The sequence below is a fragment of the Beta vulgaris genome, chromosome 8 (genome assembly GCF_026745355.1).
Source record: "Beta vulgaris subsp. vulgaris cultivar EL10 chromosome 8, EL10.2, whole genome shotgun sequence".
Lineage (NCBI taxonomy): Eukaryota > Viridiplantae > Streptophyta > Magnoliopsida > Caryophyllales > Amaranthaceae > Beta > Beta vulgaris.
Window position 1 is genome coordinate 36,552,338 of NC_079209.1, and position 14,444 is coordinate 36,566,781.

General features: G+C 46.0%; 1 long non-coding RNA gene across 1 annotated transcript; it reads left to right on the forward strand.

Annotated features, from left to right (window-relative positions):
- The first annotated feature begins 11,156 nt into the window (after positions 1 to 11,156).
- LOC130589748 (uncharacterized) lies at positions 11,157 to 13,208 on the forward strand. Its single transcript, XR_008967389.1, has 2 exons — positions 11,157 to 11,567; positions 12,570 to 13,208. It is a non-coding gene; the product is annotated as an uncharacterized LOC130589748 (long non-coding RNA).
- The last annotated feature ends 1,236 nt before the right edge of the window (positions 13,209 to 14,444 follow it).

Genomic DNA, 14,444 nt, shown 5'->3' on the forward strand with positions numbered 1-14,444 from the left:
TGGATGGGACAGCTCATCTAGGGATTGGTGACACCTTTTCAAGAATGATTCCTGTGGGACCCATGGATCCCCAAATGCTTGTTAGCCATGCTGTAGTTGGTGGGACCCGCAGAGCTTAGGTGGCGGTGCCACATGGTATAAGACTCTTGGAGGAATTTAATGGGCCCAAACATTTAGCCCCATGCCAGGAAGGGGCAGAAGAGCCGGCCGACCGGGTGAAGCCCATTCGTGGCGTAGATCTCTTCCCATGATCTGGTGACCGACCTCCATAGGGGGAGACTGGTAGGAGACCAGATCGAGCAGGCGCCGACCAGGTCCATGATGTCAGCAGGGCCAACATATATTAGACCGACCGGGTGCCCTCGTTGGTACCGGGTCGGCATAGTGGAGCTCCCTTGATACCTGGTCGGGACACCATGAAGGGGAACCTGGTCGGACCAGGGTTGACCAGGTGCCCTTAATTCCAAGTTAAAGTTCATATGATGGGGAAACTGCTCGGATGATGGGCTGAGCCCCCAATTGACAGACCAGGGTCCTTGAAAAAGAGACCCGCTCGGCTGATGGGCTAAGGAGCCCCCTGATTGACCGACCAGGTCCTTGAGGAGGAGACCGGCTCGAGCGAGGGGCCAAGAAGCCCCTAGATTGACCGACCAGGTTCCGGATGGATGGGTGTAGCTCGGACAGGGGCTAACAAGCCCTAGAGAGGCCGACCAGGTGTTCCCTAGCACTTAGCGAATTTTGGCCAAGTGAAGGGAATTAGTAGAGGCCTGGTCGGACAAAGGGTAAGGGAGCCCCAAGTTGAGCGACCGGGTTCTGGATTGACGGGCGCTGCTCGAACAGGGGCTAACAAGCCCTGGAGAGGCCGACTAGATGTTCCCTAGCGCCTAGCAAATTTTGGCCGTTAAGGGAATTAGCAGAGACCTGGTCGGACAAAGGGTAAAGGAGTCCCAAGTTGACCGACCGGCATCTGGATTGACGGGCGCTGCTCGGAAAGGGGCGAACAAGCCCTAGAGAGGCCGACCAGGTGTTCCCTTGCACTTAGCGAATTTTGGCCAAGTGAAGGGAATTAGCAGAGACCTGGTCGGACAAAGGGTAATGGAGTCCCAAGTTGACCGACCGGGTTCTGGATTGACGGGCGCTGCTCGGACAGGGGCTAACAAGCCCTGGAGAGGCCGACCAGGTGTTCCCTAGCACTTAGCGAATTTTGGCCAAGTGAAGGGAATTAGCAGAGACCTGGTCGGACAAAGGGTAAGGGAGCCCCAAGTTGACCAACCGGGTTCTGGATTGACGGGCGCTGCTCGGACAGGGGATAACAAGCCCTGGAGAGGCCGACTAGGTGTTCCCTAGCACTTAGCGAATTTTGGCCAAGTGAAGGGAATTAGCAATGACCTGGTCGGAAAAAGGGTAAGGGAGCCCCAAGTTGACCGACCGGGTTCTGGATTCACGGGCGCTGCTCGGACAGGGGCTAACAAGCCCTGGAGAGGCCGACCAGATGTTCCCTAGCGCCTAGCGAATTTTGGTCGTGAAGGGAATTAGCAGAGACCTGGTCGGACAAAGGGTAATGGAGTCCCGAGTTGACCGACCGGGTTCTGGATTGACGGGCGCTGCTCGGACAGGGGCGAACAAGCCCTGGAGAGGCCGACCAGGTGTTCCCAAGCACTTAGCGAATTTTGGCCAAGTGAAGGGAATTAGCAGAGACCTGGTCGAACAAAGGGTAAGGGAGCCCCAAGTTGACCGACCGGGTTCTGGATTGACGGGCGCTGCTCGGACAGGGGCTAACAAGCCCTGGAGAGGCCGACCAGGTGTTCCCTAGCACTTAGCGAATTTTGGCCAAGTGAAGGGAATTAGCAGAGACCTGGTCGGACAAAGGGTAAGGGAGCCCCAAGTTGACCGACCGGGTTCTGGATTGACGGGCGCTGCTCGGACAGGGGCTAACAAGCCCTGGAGAGGCCGACCAGGTGTTCCCTAGCACTTAGCGAATTTTGGCCAAGTGAAGAGAATTAGCAGAGACCTGGTCGGACAAAGGGTAAGGGAGCCCCAAGTTGACCGACCGGGTTCTGGATTGACGGGCGCTTCTCGGACAGGGGCTAACAAGCCCTGGAGAGGCCGACTAGGTGTTCTCTAGCACTTAGCGAATTTTGGCCAAGTGAAGGGAATTTGGAGAATGTCATCTTGTCCGACCGGCATCTTTGAGAAGATTGTTGTTATGGCCGAGTGGGTGACATTGAGCTGGAAATCAGTGATTTGCCACATGGCATTTCTCAGCTGGGTGGTTGAGCTAGAAGTTTCCCAAAAAATGTGACGTTTCATCTTCCATTGGCCACCTTTTTTGAAGGGGAAATGGTGCCATCTGGAAGCATTTAATAGGCCCATCAAAGGGCGCGTCCCGAGGCATGTCTATATATATGTACGGAGAGGAGAGAGAAATCATTTGTGCATCCTTCACAAAATTTTCACTCTCTCTCTAAAAGCTCTCCCTTCTCTCTAACTTCTCAGCGGATCTTCCGGTTTCAATCGTCCGACCAGGTACGCTCTTGCTTCTTTAGCTTTTTTTGCTTTCTTTTAATAATCCTCGGCCGACTCCCTTATCTATACAATAATGGGAGAATCGTCCGAGTCAGTGGCACCCCCGACCTCACCTCCCTATAATTTGTCCGAGGAGGTGAGAGGAATGGGAATAACGCTGGTGTCAACCTTAATAAGTTGCTCCGACCCCTCGGCTGTTCCCGACGCGGTTCCGCTTCCGAGCCCCTCATCGTCAATAGAGGAAGAGGCCGAGGGCGCTGTTCCCTTCCCCTGGGAAGTGTCCGTGGCCTTTCCTTCCAAAGCAAGTTACTTAGACAAATATGTTGATGATGGTGTAGTAAGGGTGACCATGTCGGATGGCGAAGGAGAAGCATCCACCTCAGGCCGACCAGAGTTTCTAGATCCGGACCCAAAAGGGGGCCCCAGATCAAAGTTTCCTTTGCCTTCACTGATGAAGGCCTTCCTTGAAGATCCGAGGGGGCAGGTGACGAGATTCCAAATAAGGGATCCACATATACGCTGGTTCGACCGGAGGCCTTCCATACTGTGCTGACCCCCCCTCCTGGTTACACCGCGGTTTATTACAAGTCAATGGAGATAGGGCTTCGGTTTCCTTTGACCCCATTTGTGAAGGAGCTCTTGAATGCATACAACTTGACAATAAGCCAGATTTCCCCGAACTCCTGGGGGGGAATCATAGCTGTTCAGACCCTTTGCTCCATGCTGAGCGTCCGACCTACTCTTACCCTATGGCGCAATATGTTCAAGCTGGTCGAGATGATGGCGGGAGACAATGGTCCGGGCTGGTGGTATTTCCAAGCCCGACAGGGTTATAAAGCTGTGCTCGACCTCCCTACATCTCAGAAAGGGTTCAGGAGGGAATTTGCCTTCGTATGTTTTGGAGGAGATTGGGAGATCCCTACTGTCCGACCGGAGACTGAACTGAACCATGAACTGAATTTCCGGGTTCCTGAAATGTCCGAGGAAGAGGCCGTTGCCGCCATCTATATGCAGACCGAGGCCCAAATAGTTCAGGGTGGAGAGGTTTATGTGGCCAGCAATTGGTTGCCCAGTGGCTGCCTTTTTAAGAATGAACATTTGCTTTCGGCGGTCGGGCTGAGCCGGACATTCCCCAAGGGTAATCGGCCGAGGGGGTTATTTTACTTGCATTAATGTTTCTTTTCAGCGTCTAACTTGTTTTTCTTTGCAGCTTGCTCCTTAACTTATCTCCTTGAATCTGATCCTGATATGGCCGAGAAGCTTAATTATGCGGCAATGAGGGCGGCTCAGCTGAAAGCCGAACTGAAGGCCAAGAAGCTCAGTGTCCCCCCCTCAACCTAAGGTAAAAGTTTGGCGATGTGAAACTATCTCTGGCCTTTTTGCAGCCGACTAACCTCTTCGTTGCTTTGCAGGATCCCTCGAAGCCCAAGGCCTCGAAGAAAAGAAAGGAAAGGGCTCCTGAGAAGGTTGCCATGACTGCTAAGGCGCTAGCCAAGGCCCAGGCTGAGAAATCAAAGAAGGCCAGGTCGGTGGAAGTCAATAGTCCACGACCTGAGGTGCAAGATGAACAGACCGAGGGGACTCGCATATCCGTTCATTCGGATGACTTCCGTCCGGTGAGCAGTCCTGGTTATACTCCGTCCACTCCTCCTCATCCGAATGGCGACCCTGAGGAGCTCGGCGTGAACCTGTCCATATCCTTCGCCGATCTGAACATTCGCGAGTTGGACATGCGTTGGACCAACGCGGTGGATTGTCTTTATGGCCCTGCTGACCAGGAACATATCAACACTTCAAGCGGTCCTCGGGAAACTGACGACCTATTCCGTTGTTGGGTCGAGGTGAGCTTTGATCAGGTTTCTACCTTTTGCTTTTTGTTATGGAATCCTTCTAACTACTTGCTTACATTTTCATGCAGTTCTCTTCTCGGCTGGCTAACGTGGCCCGTAACAGGGTGCGTTTGGCCGAGGAGGTGAATACTTTGCACTCGAAGGACAAGAAGCACTTCGACCAACTGTATGCTGCCCAAGAAGGTCAGCGGAAGGCCGAGGCTGATCTCGCTAATGCCGAGAGGTGTATAGAGCGGGATCAGGAAGACTTTCAGAAGGAGCGGGACGGATGGGCCCAGACCAAAGCTTTGCTGATAAAGGAGAGGGAGGACGCCGAGCTCGCCAAGCTGGCTGCCCAAGCTCAGACCGCGGAGGCGCAGAAGAAGGTCACTGAGCTGATGACCCAGCTCGCTGAGTTGGAGAAGGCTCCCAAGTCTGAGGAGGAGTGGTTTGCGGCCTGATAGACGATCAAGGCCTGCGAAGACTTCGTCAATGAGGTCGGTTCGACCGCCCAAAAGATGGGGGTGGATGATGGCCTCAAGCGAATGAAGGCAGCCTTGGCCAGGTCTCACCCATCTTTCTCCTGGGCCGAGGCGATGGCGAGCTATAAGGCGCTGCTGGAAGAAGAGGATCGGGCCCTCCTCTCCGAACTGAACATCGCTCTTACTGACGAGGATGATGATGAGGAGGGCGCCGAGGACCAAGAGGGCGCCGAGGACCAAGAGGGCGCCAAGGACCAAGAGGGGGCTAGGTCCGAAGAGCATAATGAGAGTACCAATGATCAGACCGACCCCCCTGCTGTGTAGGCAACAATGTTGTATTTATTTTATTTAACTGGCCTTGGTTGTACCAGGCTTTAGGTTGTAACTCTTTGACTTAAATGACTTCGATGAATTATATTTCAATGAATTATGTTTCCTTCTATTTTGTCTGAGCACCTTTTATGTTTGTCGATTGCAATTCGCTTCTGTTCCAAGTGTTGTTTTCCGAACTGGTTAAGTCATGCATGATAGTGTTGGTCGGAATTAACTTAGTTGAAAATACTTCCAACTTATGTAAAAATGAAATTCAACATTGAAATCGACTGGTTAAGTCTATTTGTAACTCGAAAATGACTGGTTAAGTCTTTTTCATAACTTCAAAATGACTGGTTAAGTCTTTACCTGTATGACCTGAACTGGTCCGAGCAATTACATGCCATACTTGGCCAGTTTACATCATCTATGCCCCAATTGAAATTAACGTACTTCTTGAGGTTGTCCACGTTCCATGGCCGAGCAAGTGGGATGCCTTCAGGGTTCTCGAGCTGGAACGTGCCAGGCTTGATTACCTTGGTGACTTTGTAAGGACCATCCCAGTTATCCCCCAACTTGCCCTTAAGGTGTGAGAGCCCTGTTGCTTCAACCTTCCTGACCATGCAATCTCCGAGCTGGATTGGCCTTGTTTTAACTCGACGATTGAATTTCCGAGTCACCCTCTGCTTGTAGCGGATCGACCTTAGCAAGGCATTGCCTCTTGTTTCTGGTAGTAGGTCGAGGTTGACAGGCTTTTCTTCTTCATTTTGCTCGAAGTCATAGAAGGTGATTCTGGTAGTATCCAGCCCTTAGAGCTTTCCCAGCTATGGTTCTCCCCCCTTGGTGGTTGCCACACGCCCCTTGGTGTATTTCCCTTAGGATGTAGTTTCCTTCTTCGGGAGTTACACACTTCAGAAGTGGGTGCGTGTATGATTTCTTGTAGAGCTGCTCATCGTGCCATAGGAACCAACCTGCTCGGTGCTTGATCCTTTCGACTTCCTTGATCTCTGCTGGGAGGATTCCATCCCTTAAATATCCGACCACTTCATCCATCCAAGTTGATGTTCGATCTAGAATCAACTGTTCCTTGGCGTTTATGCTTGGCTAGCGAAGTACCTCCCACATGATGGTCCGAGGAGCTGATCCCTCTGCCGAGCTGGCCATGCGAGCTAGAGCATCGGCTTGTTGATTTTCCGACCTGGGTATGTGGCTGATGCGGAAATGGGAGAGCTTTTTGATGAACTCTTGGGCTTTAGCCAGGTACATTCTCATGTTATCCTGCTTGGCCTCGTACTCTCCTGAGACCTGACCCACAATAAGCTGAGAATCCGATCGGGCCTCAATAGCTGTAGCTCCTGCCAAGATGCAAAGCTGAAGTCCTAGGATGAGAGCCTCATATTCTGCTTCATTATTTGACCCTAGGAATTCGAACTTGATTGCATACTCCATTTTCTCCCCGACCGGGGGTTTGAGCACTAGCCCCGCTCCGCACCCCGACTTAGTGTAGGAACCATCTACATATAATTCCCACTCTTCTCTTTGGCCGACCGGGGGCCGAGTTGTGCATTCTGTTATAAAATCAGCCAAGGCTTGAGCTTTTATGGCTCTCCTGGGTTCATATTCTAAACCGAAATCAGCCAATTGGTCGGCCCAGTCTGTCATCCGACTAGAGTGGTTCCTGCTTTCAATCACTTTGCGAAGGGGTTGTCCGGTGAGGACCTTGATCTGGTGGGCCTGAAAGTAGGGTTTCAGCTTTCTACTAGCCATGACGAGGGCGAAGACCATCTTCTCCACCTCACTGTATTTTGCTTCTGCCCCTCGAAAGGCATGGCTAATGAAGTAGACCGGGTGTTGCGTCCCTTCCCTTACGACCACCAGCACGGCACTTAGGGCGTATTCCGATACTGCCAGGTATATGAACAATGTTTCCCCCGGTAAGGGGGACATAAGTTTTGGGAGTGTTGAAAGATGAAGTTTGAGGGAGGTGAAGGCTTGCTCAGCATCCTCGTCCCAGGTGAACTCTTTTCTCTTAAGGGCCTTGAAAAAGAACAGGCTCTTATCAGCCAACCGTGATAGGAATCGTCCGAGAGCAGCTAGGCATCCTGTTAGGCGCTGCACTTCTCTGACATTCCGAGGGGATTTCATCTCCAGTACTGCTTTTATCTTGTCAGGGTTGGCTTCAATACCCCTTTCATCAACCAGAAATCCGAGGCACTTGCCCCCTTTTACCCCAAAGACGCACTTCTTAGGGTTGAGCATCATACGATACTTCCTCAGTGTGTTCATCGTCTCCCTTAGGTCGACTGGGTGATCAGAATGGGTCTTGCTTTTGACTATCATGTCGTCAACATATACCTCTATGTTTCGACCCAGTTGATCACTGAAAATTTTGTTGACGGTCCGCTGGTAGGTGGCTCCCGCATTTTTCAGTCCGAATGGCATCATTTTGTAGCAATAGACCCCTTGGGGGTGGTGAAGGCGGTATGAACCCGATCATGCTCTGCCATCGGGATTTGGTGATAGCCTGCATTAGCATCCATGAAGCTTAAGAGGGCATGACCAGCCGTGGAATCGACCAGCCTATCAATTTTGGGCAGAGGGTGGTTATCTTTCGGACAGGCCTTGTTCAGGTCCGTGAAGTCCACACACATGCGCCAAGCCCCATTCGGCTTCTTCACCAGTACTACGTTAGCTAACCATTCCGAGTACTGGCATTCCTCAATGAATCCTGCTTCGAGCAGTTTCTTGACCTCGACCGTCGCAGCTTTGCATCTTTCCGGACCTTGATGCCTTAGTTTTTGCTTGACCGGCTTGTACCCCTCCTTGATGTTCAGTTCATGGCACATGATTTTGGGGTCAAGACCGGGCATTTCTGAGGCCTCATAGGCGAACACGTCTTGGTATTCCCAGAGCACCTCCACTACCTGTGCTCTTGTTTCTTGGTTTAGGGCCTTGCCCACCCTCACAGTCCGACCGGGCTCCGCCCCGATCACTACTTCTTCATCTTCCTCAGCTGGCTGAGGCCGTTCGTACTGCTTGGGGTTCTCTGTGATGTATACCCCCAGATTTTTTGGTGAATCTTCTTCTCTTTTCCTCTTCTTCGAGTCCTCTTGGACGTCGACTTCAGTTCTGCTCTTCAAGCTGTTAACATAGCATTCTCGCCCGGCCTGCTGATCCCCTTGTATTTTTCTGACCTTCCCTCATCTGTTTCGAACTGCATGAGGAAGTTGTACGTGGAGATAGCAGCCTTTGTTTTGTTCAGAGTGGGTCGTCCCATTATTATGTTGTATGGTAAAGGGATGTCGACCACTAGGAAGTCAATCGGTAGGCTTCTTCCCTTGCCTTTCTCACCCATCCGAGTGGGGAGCTTTATTGACCCGACAGGCTGCACGGAGTTACCCCCGAAGCCTATGAGTGGCTGGTCGAGTGGTGTGACATCCTTCTCATGTACTTCAGCTTCTTAAGCATTCTAGAGTTATGATATCGGCAGATGACCCGCTATCAACTAAAACGCGCCTTACCCGGGAATTGGCTACTTTGAGCTCGATGACCAGGGGGTCATCATGGGGTACACTTACTGGCCGACTGGACTCCTCGAAAGTCATTATGGGGCAGTCCGACCGGCTTGGTTTGACCTCTAGCACTTGGTGCTTGAGGTTTTGGAGGTGGGCTTTCCTCGCTCGACGGTTAGGCCTCCTGAGGTGAAACCACCTGCGATGACTCCAATGAAACCCTCCGTGTCCCCACTATTGGACTGACCGACCTTCTGTTTCCCCTTCTCTTCGCTTGTGTGCTTGAGGTAGCGGTTCAGCTTCCCCTGGTCAGCCAGGTTATCCAATCCTTTCTTCAGTTCTCTGCAATCTTTTGTGGTATGACCACATTCTCGGTGGTACTCACACCACTGGCTTTTGTCTCTTCGATAAGCTGAGGTCCTGATGGGTGGGGGATTGGGTAGCATGGATTTATGTTTGATGTCCAGGTAGATTTCTCTCCGATTTTTGTTAAAACGAGGGTCGTTTCCATGATCTGTGAATCTGTCCGACCTGCCGGCCATTTTTTGCAGTTTGGGCTGATCTCTGTTGCTGCCTTCTTCCTTTCTTTTCTTACTACCCTCTTCCGAATGACGGTAGATGTCTGTCGCTTGCATGAATCTCTGGGCCTTAGCCATGGCCTCGGAAAAAGTTTTGACTTCACTTTCTGCCAATGTCCATCTGAGCCGGCCAGGCTGCAATCCGGACATGAGAGCAGCGAACGCAACAGCATCCTGCAGGTCGGATACTTTTAAGGATTCTTCATTGAACCTTTTTATGTAGTCGGCTAGACTTTCTTCTTCCTGTTTGACTCCCATGAGGTGTAAACTCGTCTTCTTTTGCCTCTTTCCGGCCACAAATTGATGGGTAAACATGTCCTCGAGTACCGCAAAATCAGTGATGATTCCGGCCGGCAGCTCTTGGAACCAATTCAGTGCGAGCCCCTTCAGAGTGGTGGGGAAGAACCGACACCATGTGGCCTCACAACTGGTCTGTACACTCATCTGAGCCTTGTATGTGGCCATATGATCTTCTGGGTTGGTTAGGCCCGCAAATTGCTCGATCAACGGTATTTTAACTATCCCTTGGGTAGGGGTGTCAATGATCTCTCGACTGAATGGGGTCATGAACTTCAACCTTCCATTGCCCACTTTTAGAGGTTTGGACTGCGCCGAGTCGCCTTGCCCTTCTCGCTGAGCTGCCTTGCGATCTAAGAACTAAGGGCGTCATACCCCTGACTGCGACGCTTCTCGTTAAGACGGCGCCAAACTGTTTCTGTCTAGAAATTAAGGTTAATGGTCTGTGCTGAGCAAGTCCTTAAGTCCGAGCAGAGCTGGTTGTCAGTTCACCGGAAACCTGCAAAACACAGAAAAACTACCCCGTGGGTTGTTCGGGATCGCCCCTCCGACGCTCAAGTCAGTTGATGATTGAGGTAGAGAGAGAGTCTAGAGTGAGAAACTCAAGTTAGTTAGGTGAGAATTTAATACCTTTGCATTGATGTGACAAGAGGTATTTATAGTAGTGGGAATTCCTAGAAAGAGGTGTGCTGGATGGGACAGCTCACCTAGGGATTGGTGACACCTTTTCAAGAATGATTCCTGTGGGACCCATGGATCCCCAAATGCTTGTTAGCCATGCTGTAGTTGGTGGGACCCACGGAGCTTAGGTGGCGGTGCCACATGGCATAAGACTCTTGGAGGGATTTAATGGGCCCAAACAATCTTCATTTGCTGAATATTCTTTTAAATTGTAGTCGGTTTGTAGATCTAACTCTAGCCTGATTTATAGTAGCAATCCATCCAAACTAATCATTGTACCAATAACAAAAATCATTACCTTATTTGGAATTTCAGATTTCAGTTTCAATTATACTATTGCCATAAAGAATGTTGGATTTACTGTAATAATTGTAATTAAGTTGATTTGTTTGGTGCGTGATTTTTATTTGTCCAATAAGATGATGACAAATGATACTATATAGAGGACTAAGTTTTTTTATGCAATAAGTTGGCCTATGATAGATGGCATCAATTCTTTGTAAAACTAACATGTGGGCTAAAGTAGTTTTGCTTTAGTATATAGAACAGATAGATTTAAGTAATGTTTGATTGTATATAAGGTTTTCGTATTTGATATTGAATTCGTGAAATTAAAATATATGTCAAAATGATTTACCCTACATGGCAACTCCAATAGAATCCCTAACTTAAGGAAATAATATATATAGTGGTAGTATAATATAATCTAAAGATTCTGAAATTATGTATAACATAATAATTTTCAGCTCGTCTTGCAAGAGACCGCCTAATTATAACATTATAATTAGGCAGGCCCAAGTCCAAACAATATGAGCTAATCAGCCCATATACACCCGTGCGTGTTTCACTTTCCTTCATCTCTCTTCACTCTCATCAACCCACATGCGTTTCTCTCTCCTCCTCTCTCTCGTTTCTTCACTCCTCATTATCTCACAATTTGCTAGGACATTCAAATCTCAACCAACAACATCCAAAAAAGCTTGTAGTTAGTGATGTTCAAGCACATTTTCGTTCGATTTTCAAAGAATTTCAATCTCAAAAATTGTAAAGGTAAGTAAACTACTTGTTTTATGCATTTTCGAGCCGATTTATTGTCAAATTTGAGTTCTTAGCTCGTTCCTTCATCAAGTTACATGCATGTGTTAAATTTGCTCAAGTTAGGGTTTTGGAGATGCTAATTCGAAGCTAAGTTTCAGCTAATTGTTCGTAAAACTATCTTGATCTATTATCAACTTAATTTTGATGAGATTTTAAGAGAATTTTTGATATTTTTGGCGTAATTTTGGTTTATAGGTAGCTCGTGTCTCTGTTGGAGTGGTTTATGGCAACATGAAGCTCAAAGTTCTGAAGGTTCATTTTATTTTGCTTGATTTTTTTGTAAATGATTTGTTGCTTTTTTGAGGTTCTTATTTGAATTTGTCAACTGTTGTTGAGTTGTGTGGTAATCTGATTTAGGTATTTATGAATTCCTTATTAGTATATATGTAGGTCTGATGTAGGAACAATGTGGAAGAATTTTTATTTCAAAATGGCAGATTATTATGTTTTGATGTTGTTTTATGTGTGGTTTTATGTTTTAAATTCCTATTCACTATAAATTATTATATCATTGCTGATTTAATACTAAGTTAGTTACATTTTAAGTACTTCTTTTTCATATATGAAAATTACAGACTACAAACTTGATTTCACGAATTTCAATCATTTGAGGATTATTTAGATACATTAGTAGCTACTATAACTTGATTAGTGACCACTTTAAGTGATTTAACCTAAACTTGGTTGGTGATCAGTTTTGCGGTAAATTTTTGTCTATTTATTATCACTTTAATTAATTCAGTATCCACTATAACTTGATTGTTGATTAGTTTCTTATTAGCATTTCTTAGACTCCTTTATAATATATGGACACTAATAAGACTACAAATGAAACTAAAAAATATTACATGCATTAAGTATCCACTTTATTTCATTTAGTAACCAGTTTAGGTTTATTTGTGATCACTTTGACTCAATTCTCCATCCGTTAAGTGAGAAGTTTAAAATTCAATTACTTACTGCTTTCTACAAGGCTAAACAAGTTCTCATTGAAACATACTGCTCTCCTAATGAATTGTCATTTGGGTTCTTGTTATTTGAAAGATGCTTAATTTTTCGGCAGTTTATTTCATTAAGTAACTAGTTTACTTCCTTATGTGACCACTTTAAGTTCATTGGGTGCCACTTTATTTATTTTTTTTTAAGCATTTTAAATCATTTGATTTTCACTTTAAATGAATTTGCTGTATAATCTGATTTCACTTTTTTTTTTTGTTATTTGGCTTTTATTTTCTGCATAACCCTTTGATCAAGCTCGATTGAAGTTGGGGATGACCTAGATGTTTGCTACAACATGCACACAAGAGCTCAAAAAGAGTGCAAGAGAGAACTTTGAACCTATACAAGACGGATCACCAACAATGACTCAACTGTTTGAAAATCCAGAAGTGTTGAAGCAAATTGATGAGATCGAGAAGCTACTACAAACAATTGAGAAAGCAATTGCAGACATGCCCTCATTTGACTTGGGTATACTTGGGCTCCACGACATACCACAACCACAAAACACAACAACCTCAAATTCCCACCAAGCAAGCAGATGAAGCTAATCAAACGTTTTGCAGGAGATCGAAAAGACACCAACACGTACCAAACACAACCATTGTAGTTTTGCAAAAGTTGCGAAAACCATCTCCACTGAAGCAAAACTCTCATGTGAAGGAATCCGGACCATTGTAGTAGAACTTTATGTAATTAGTAGAAGTACAAACAAAACAATTACCACTGGTTTGTTATATGCAATATTATGCTAGAGCGGTACTGAACTTTATGTTCTATTTACAAGTTATGTTGATTAGTAAGTTTTATGTTCTTAAGTGACTATTATATGTCAATTAGAGACCATGATATGCCAATTAGTCACTATTTTATGTTGACTTTAGATTTCTTCAAGTTAGAGACTACTATAATCCATTTGATGCTTGTTAAAATTAGTCACCTATTCATTTGCTAATTACTTTAATTTAGACTCATATTGAATGTCACTACTGACAAAATTAACAAAATATTGAAAAAATAGAAACCTTGCTTATTTCAATAAATAACTACTTTAATTCATTAAGTGGCTAATTTAAATTTAGGGCCTAAATTAAAGTTGACTCCAAATCAATTTTACAACTAAACAGTTCAAGTTAGTGAAAAATATTGTTGAACAACTAATAAAATTGTAATTAGTTACTAGTTTAACATTTTGAAACTAAATGAATCCATTATAGGACTACTATAAATAATTTAAAAAACACAAAGCTGAACATCTAATATATTTCAATAAAGTCACTATTTAAATTCATTTGGTACCTAATTTAAGCTAATTGGTCCCCACTTTAATATATTTACTGAATATTTAAGAAATTAAACGACAAAATACATAATAATAATGGAGAAACTTCAATTGTGAAATGGAAAGAACCAAGTATATTTATTACCATAGTCACTAACAAAAAATCACTCTAATTACATGTGTGAGTTCCTAAATGTTAAAAATAATAATAAGTGACCAACAACAACCATTGTGTCACCAACATAAATCATCATGTGACCATTATAATCATTCAAGAAGTTACAATAATCTAGCAGGAGGAGTGTAAGCACCAAACTCCTTTGCTGCATTAGAAACAACAGCAACTTTCCTGATCACTTTTGCTTCTCTCAAGACCTGATTTTGGCCTCACACTTCTTCCCCCGATTTTGAACTGAGGAGGATCAATAACAGTGATAACATGAACCATCGCCGGCGGAGGAGGAACGATCATCACTCTAGGATCGGCGGTAGGAATCATGCTCGGCAGGAATCGACTTCTTTGGCACAAATTTCGGCGCCTGCGCATTGAGTTACTCGAGGAGAGTTCCTCAACAACAACAATCCACAAGACACGAAATCATTCTCTTCAATATACAAATCATTTTACTCAATCGAATCTAAATCGAAGAACCCTAAACCTCTTCGTTCTGAACACTTACCTTCAATTCTTACTCGTTATCCTCAATTTCGATTCTAGATTTAACTCTTTAGTCTTTACCTTAGAATCACCGATTTTTCTCTCTTCATTATTGCTTCAACGTGCGCTAAATCTCTTCGATTCATCGATTTGTCGAGGTCGAAGTTTTTCGCAGGGAATGAATTGACGA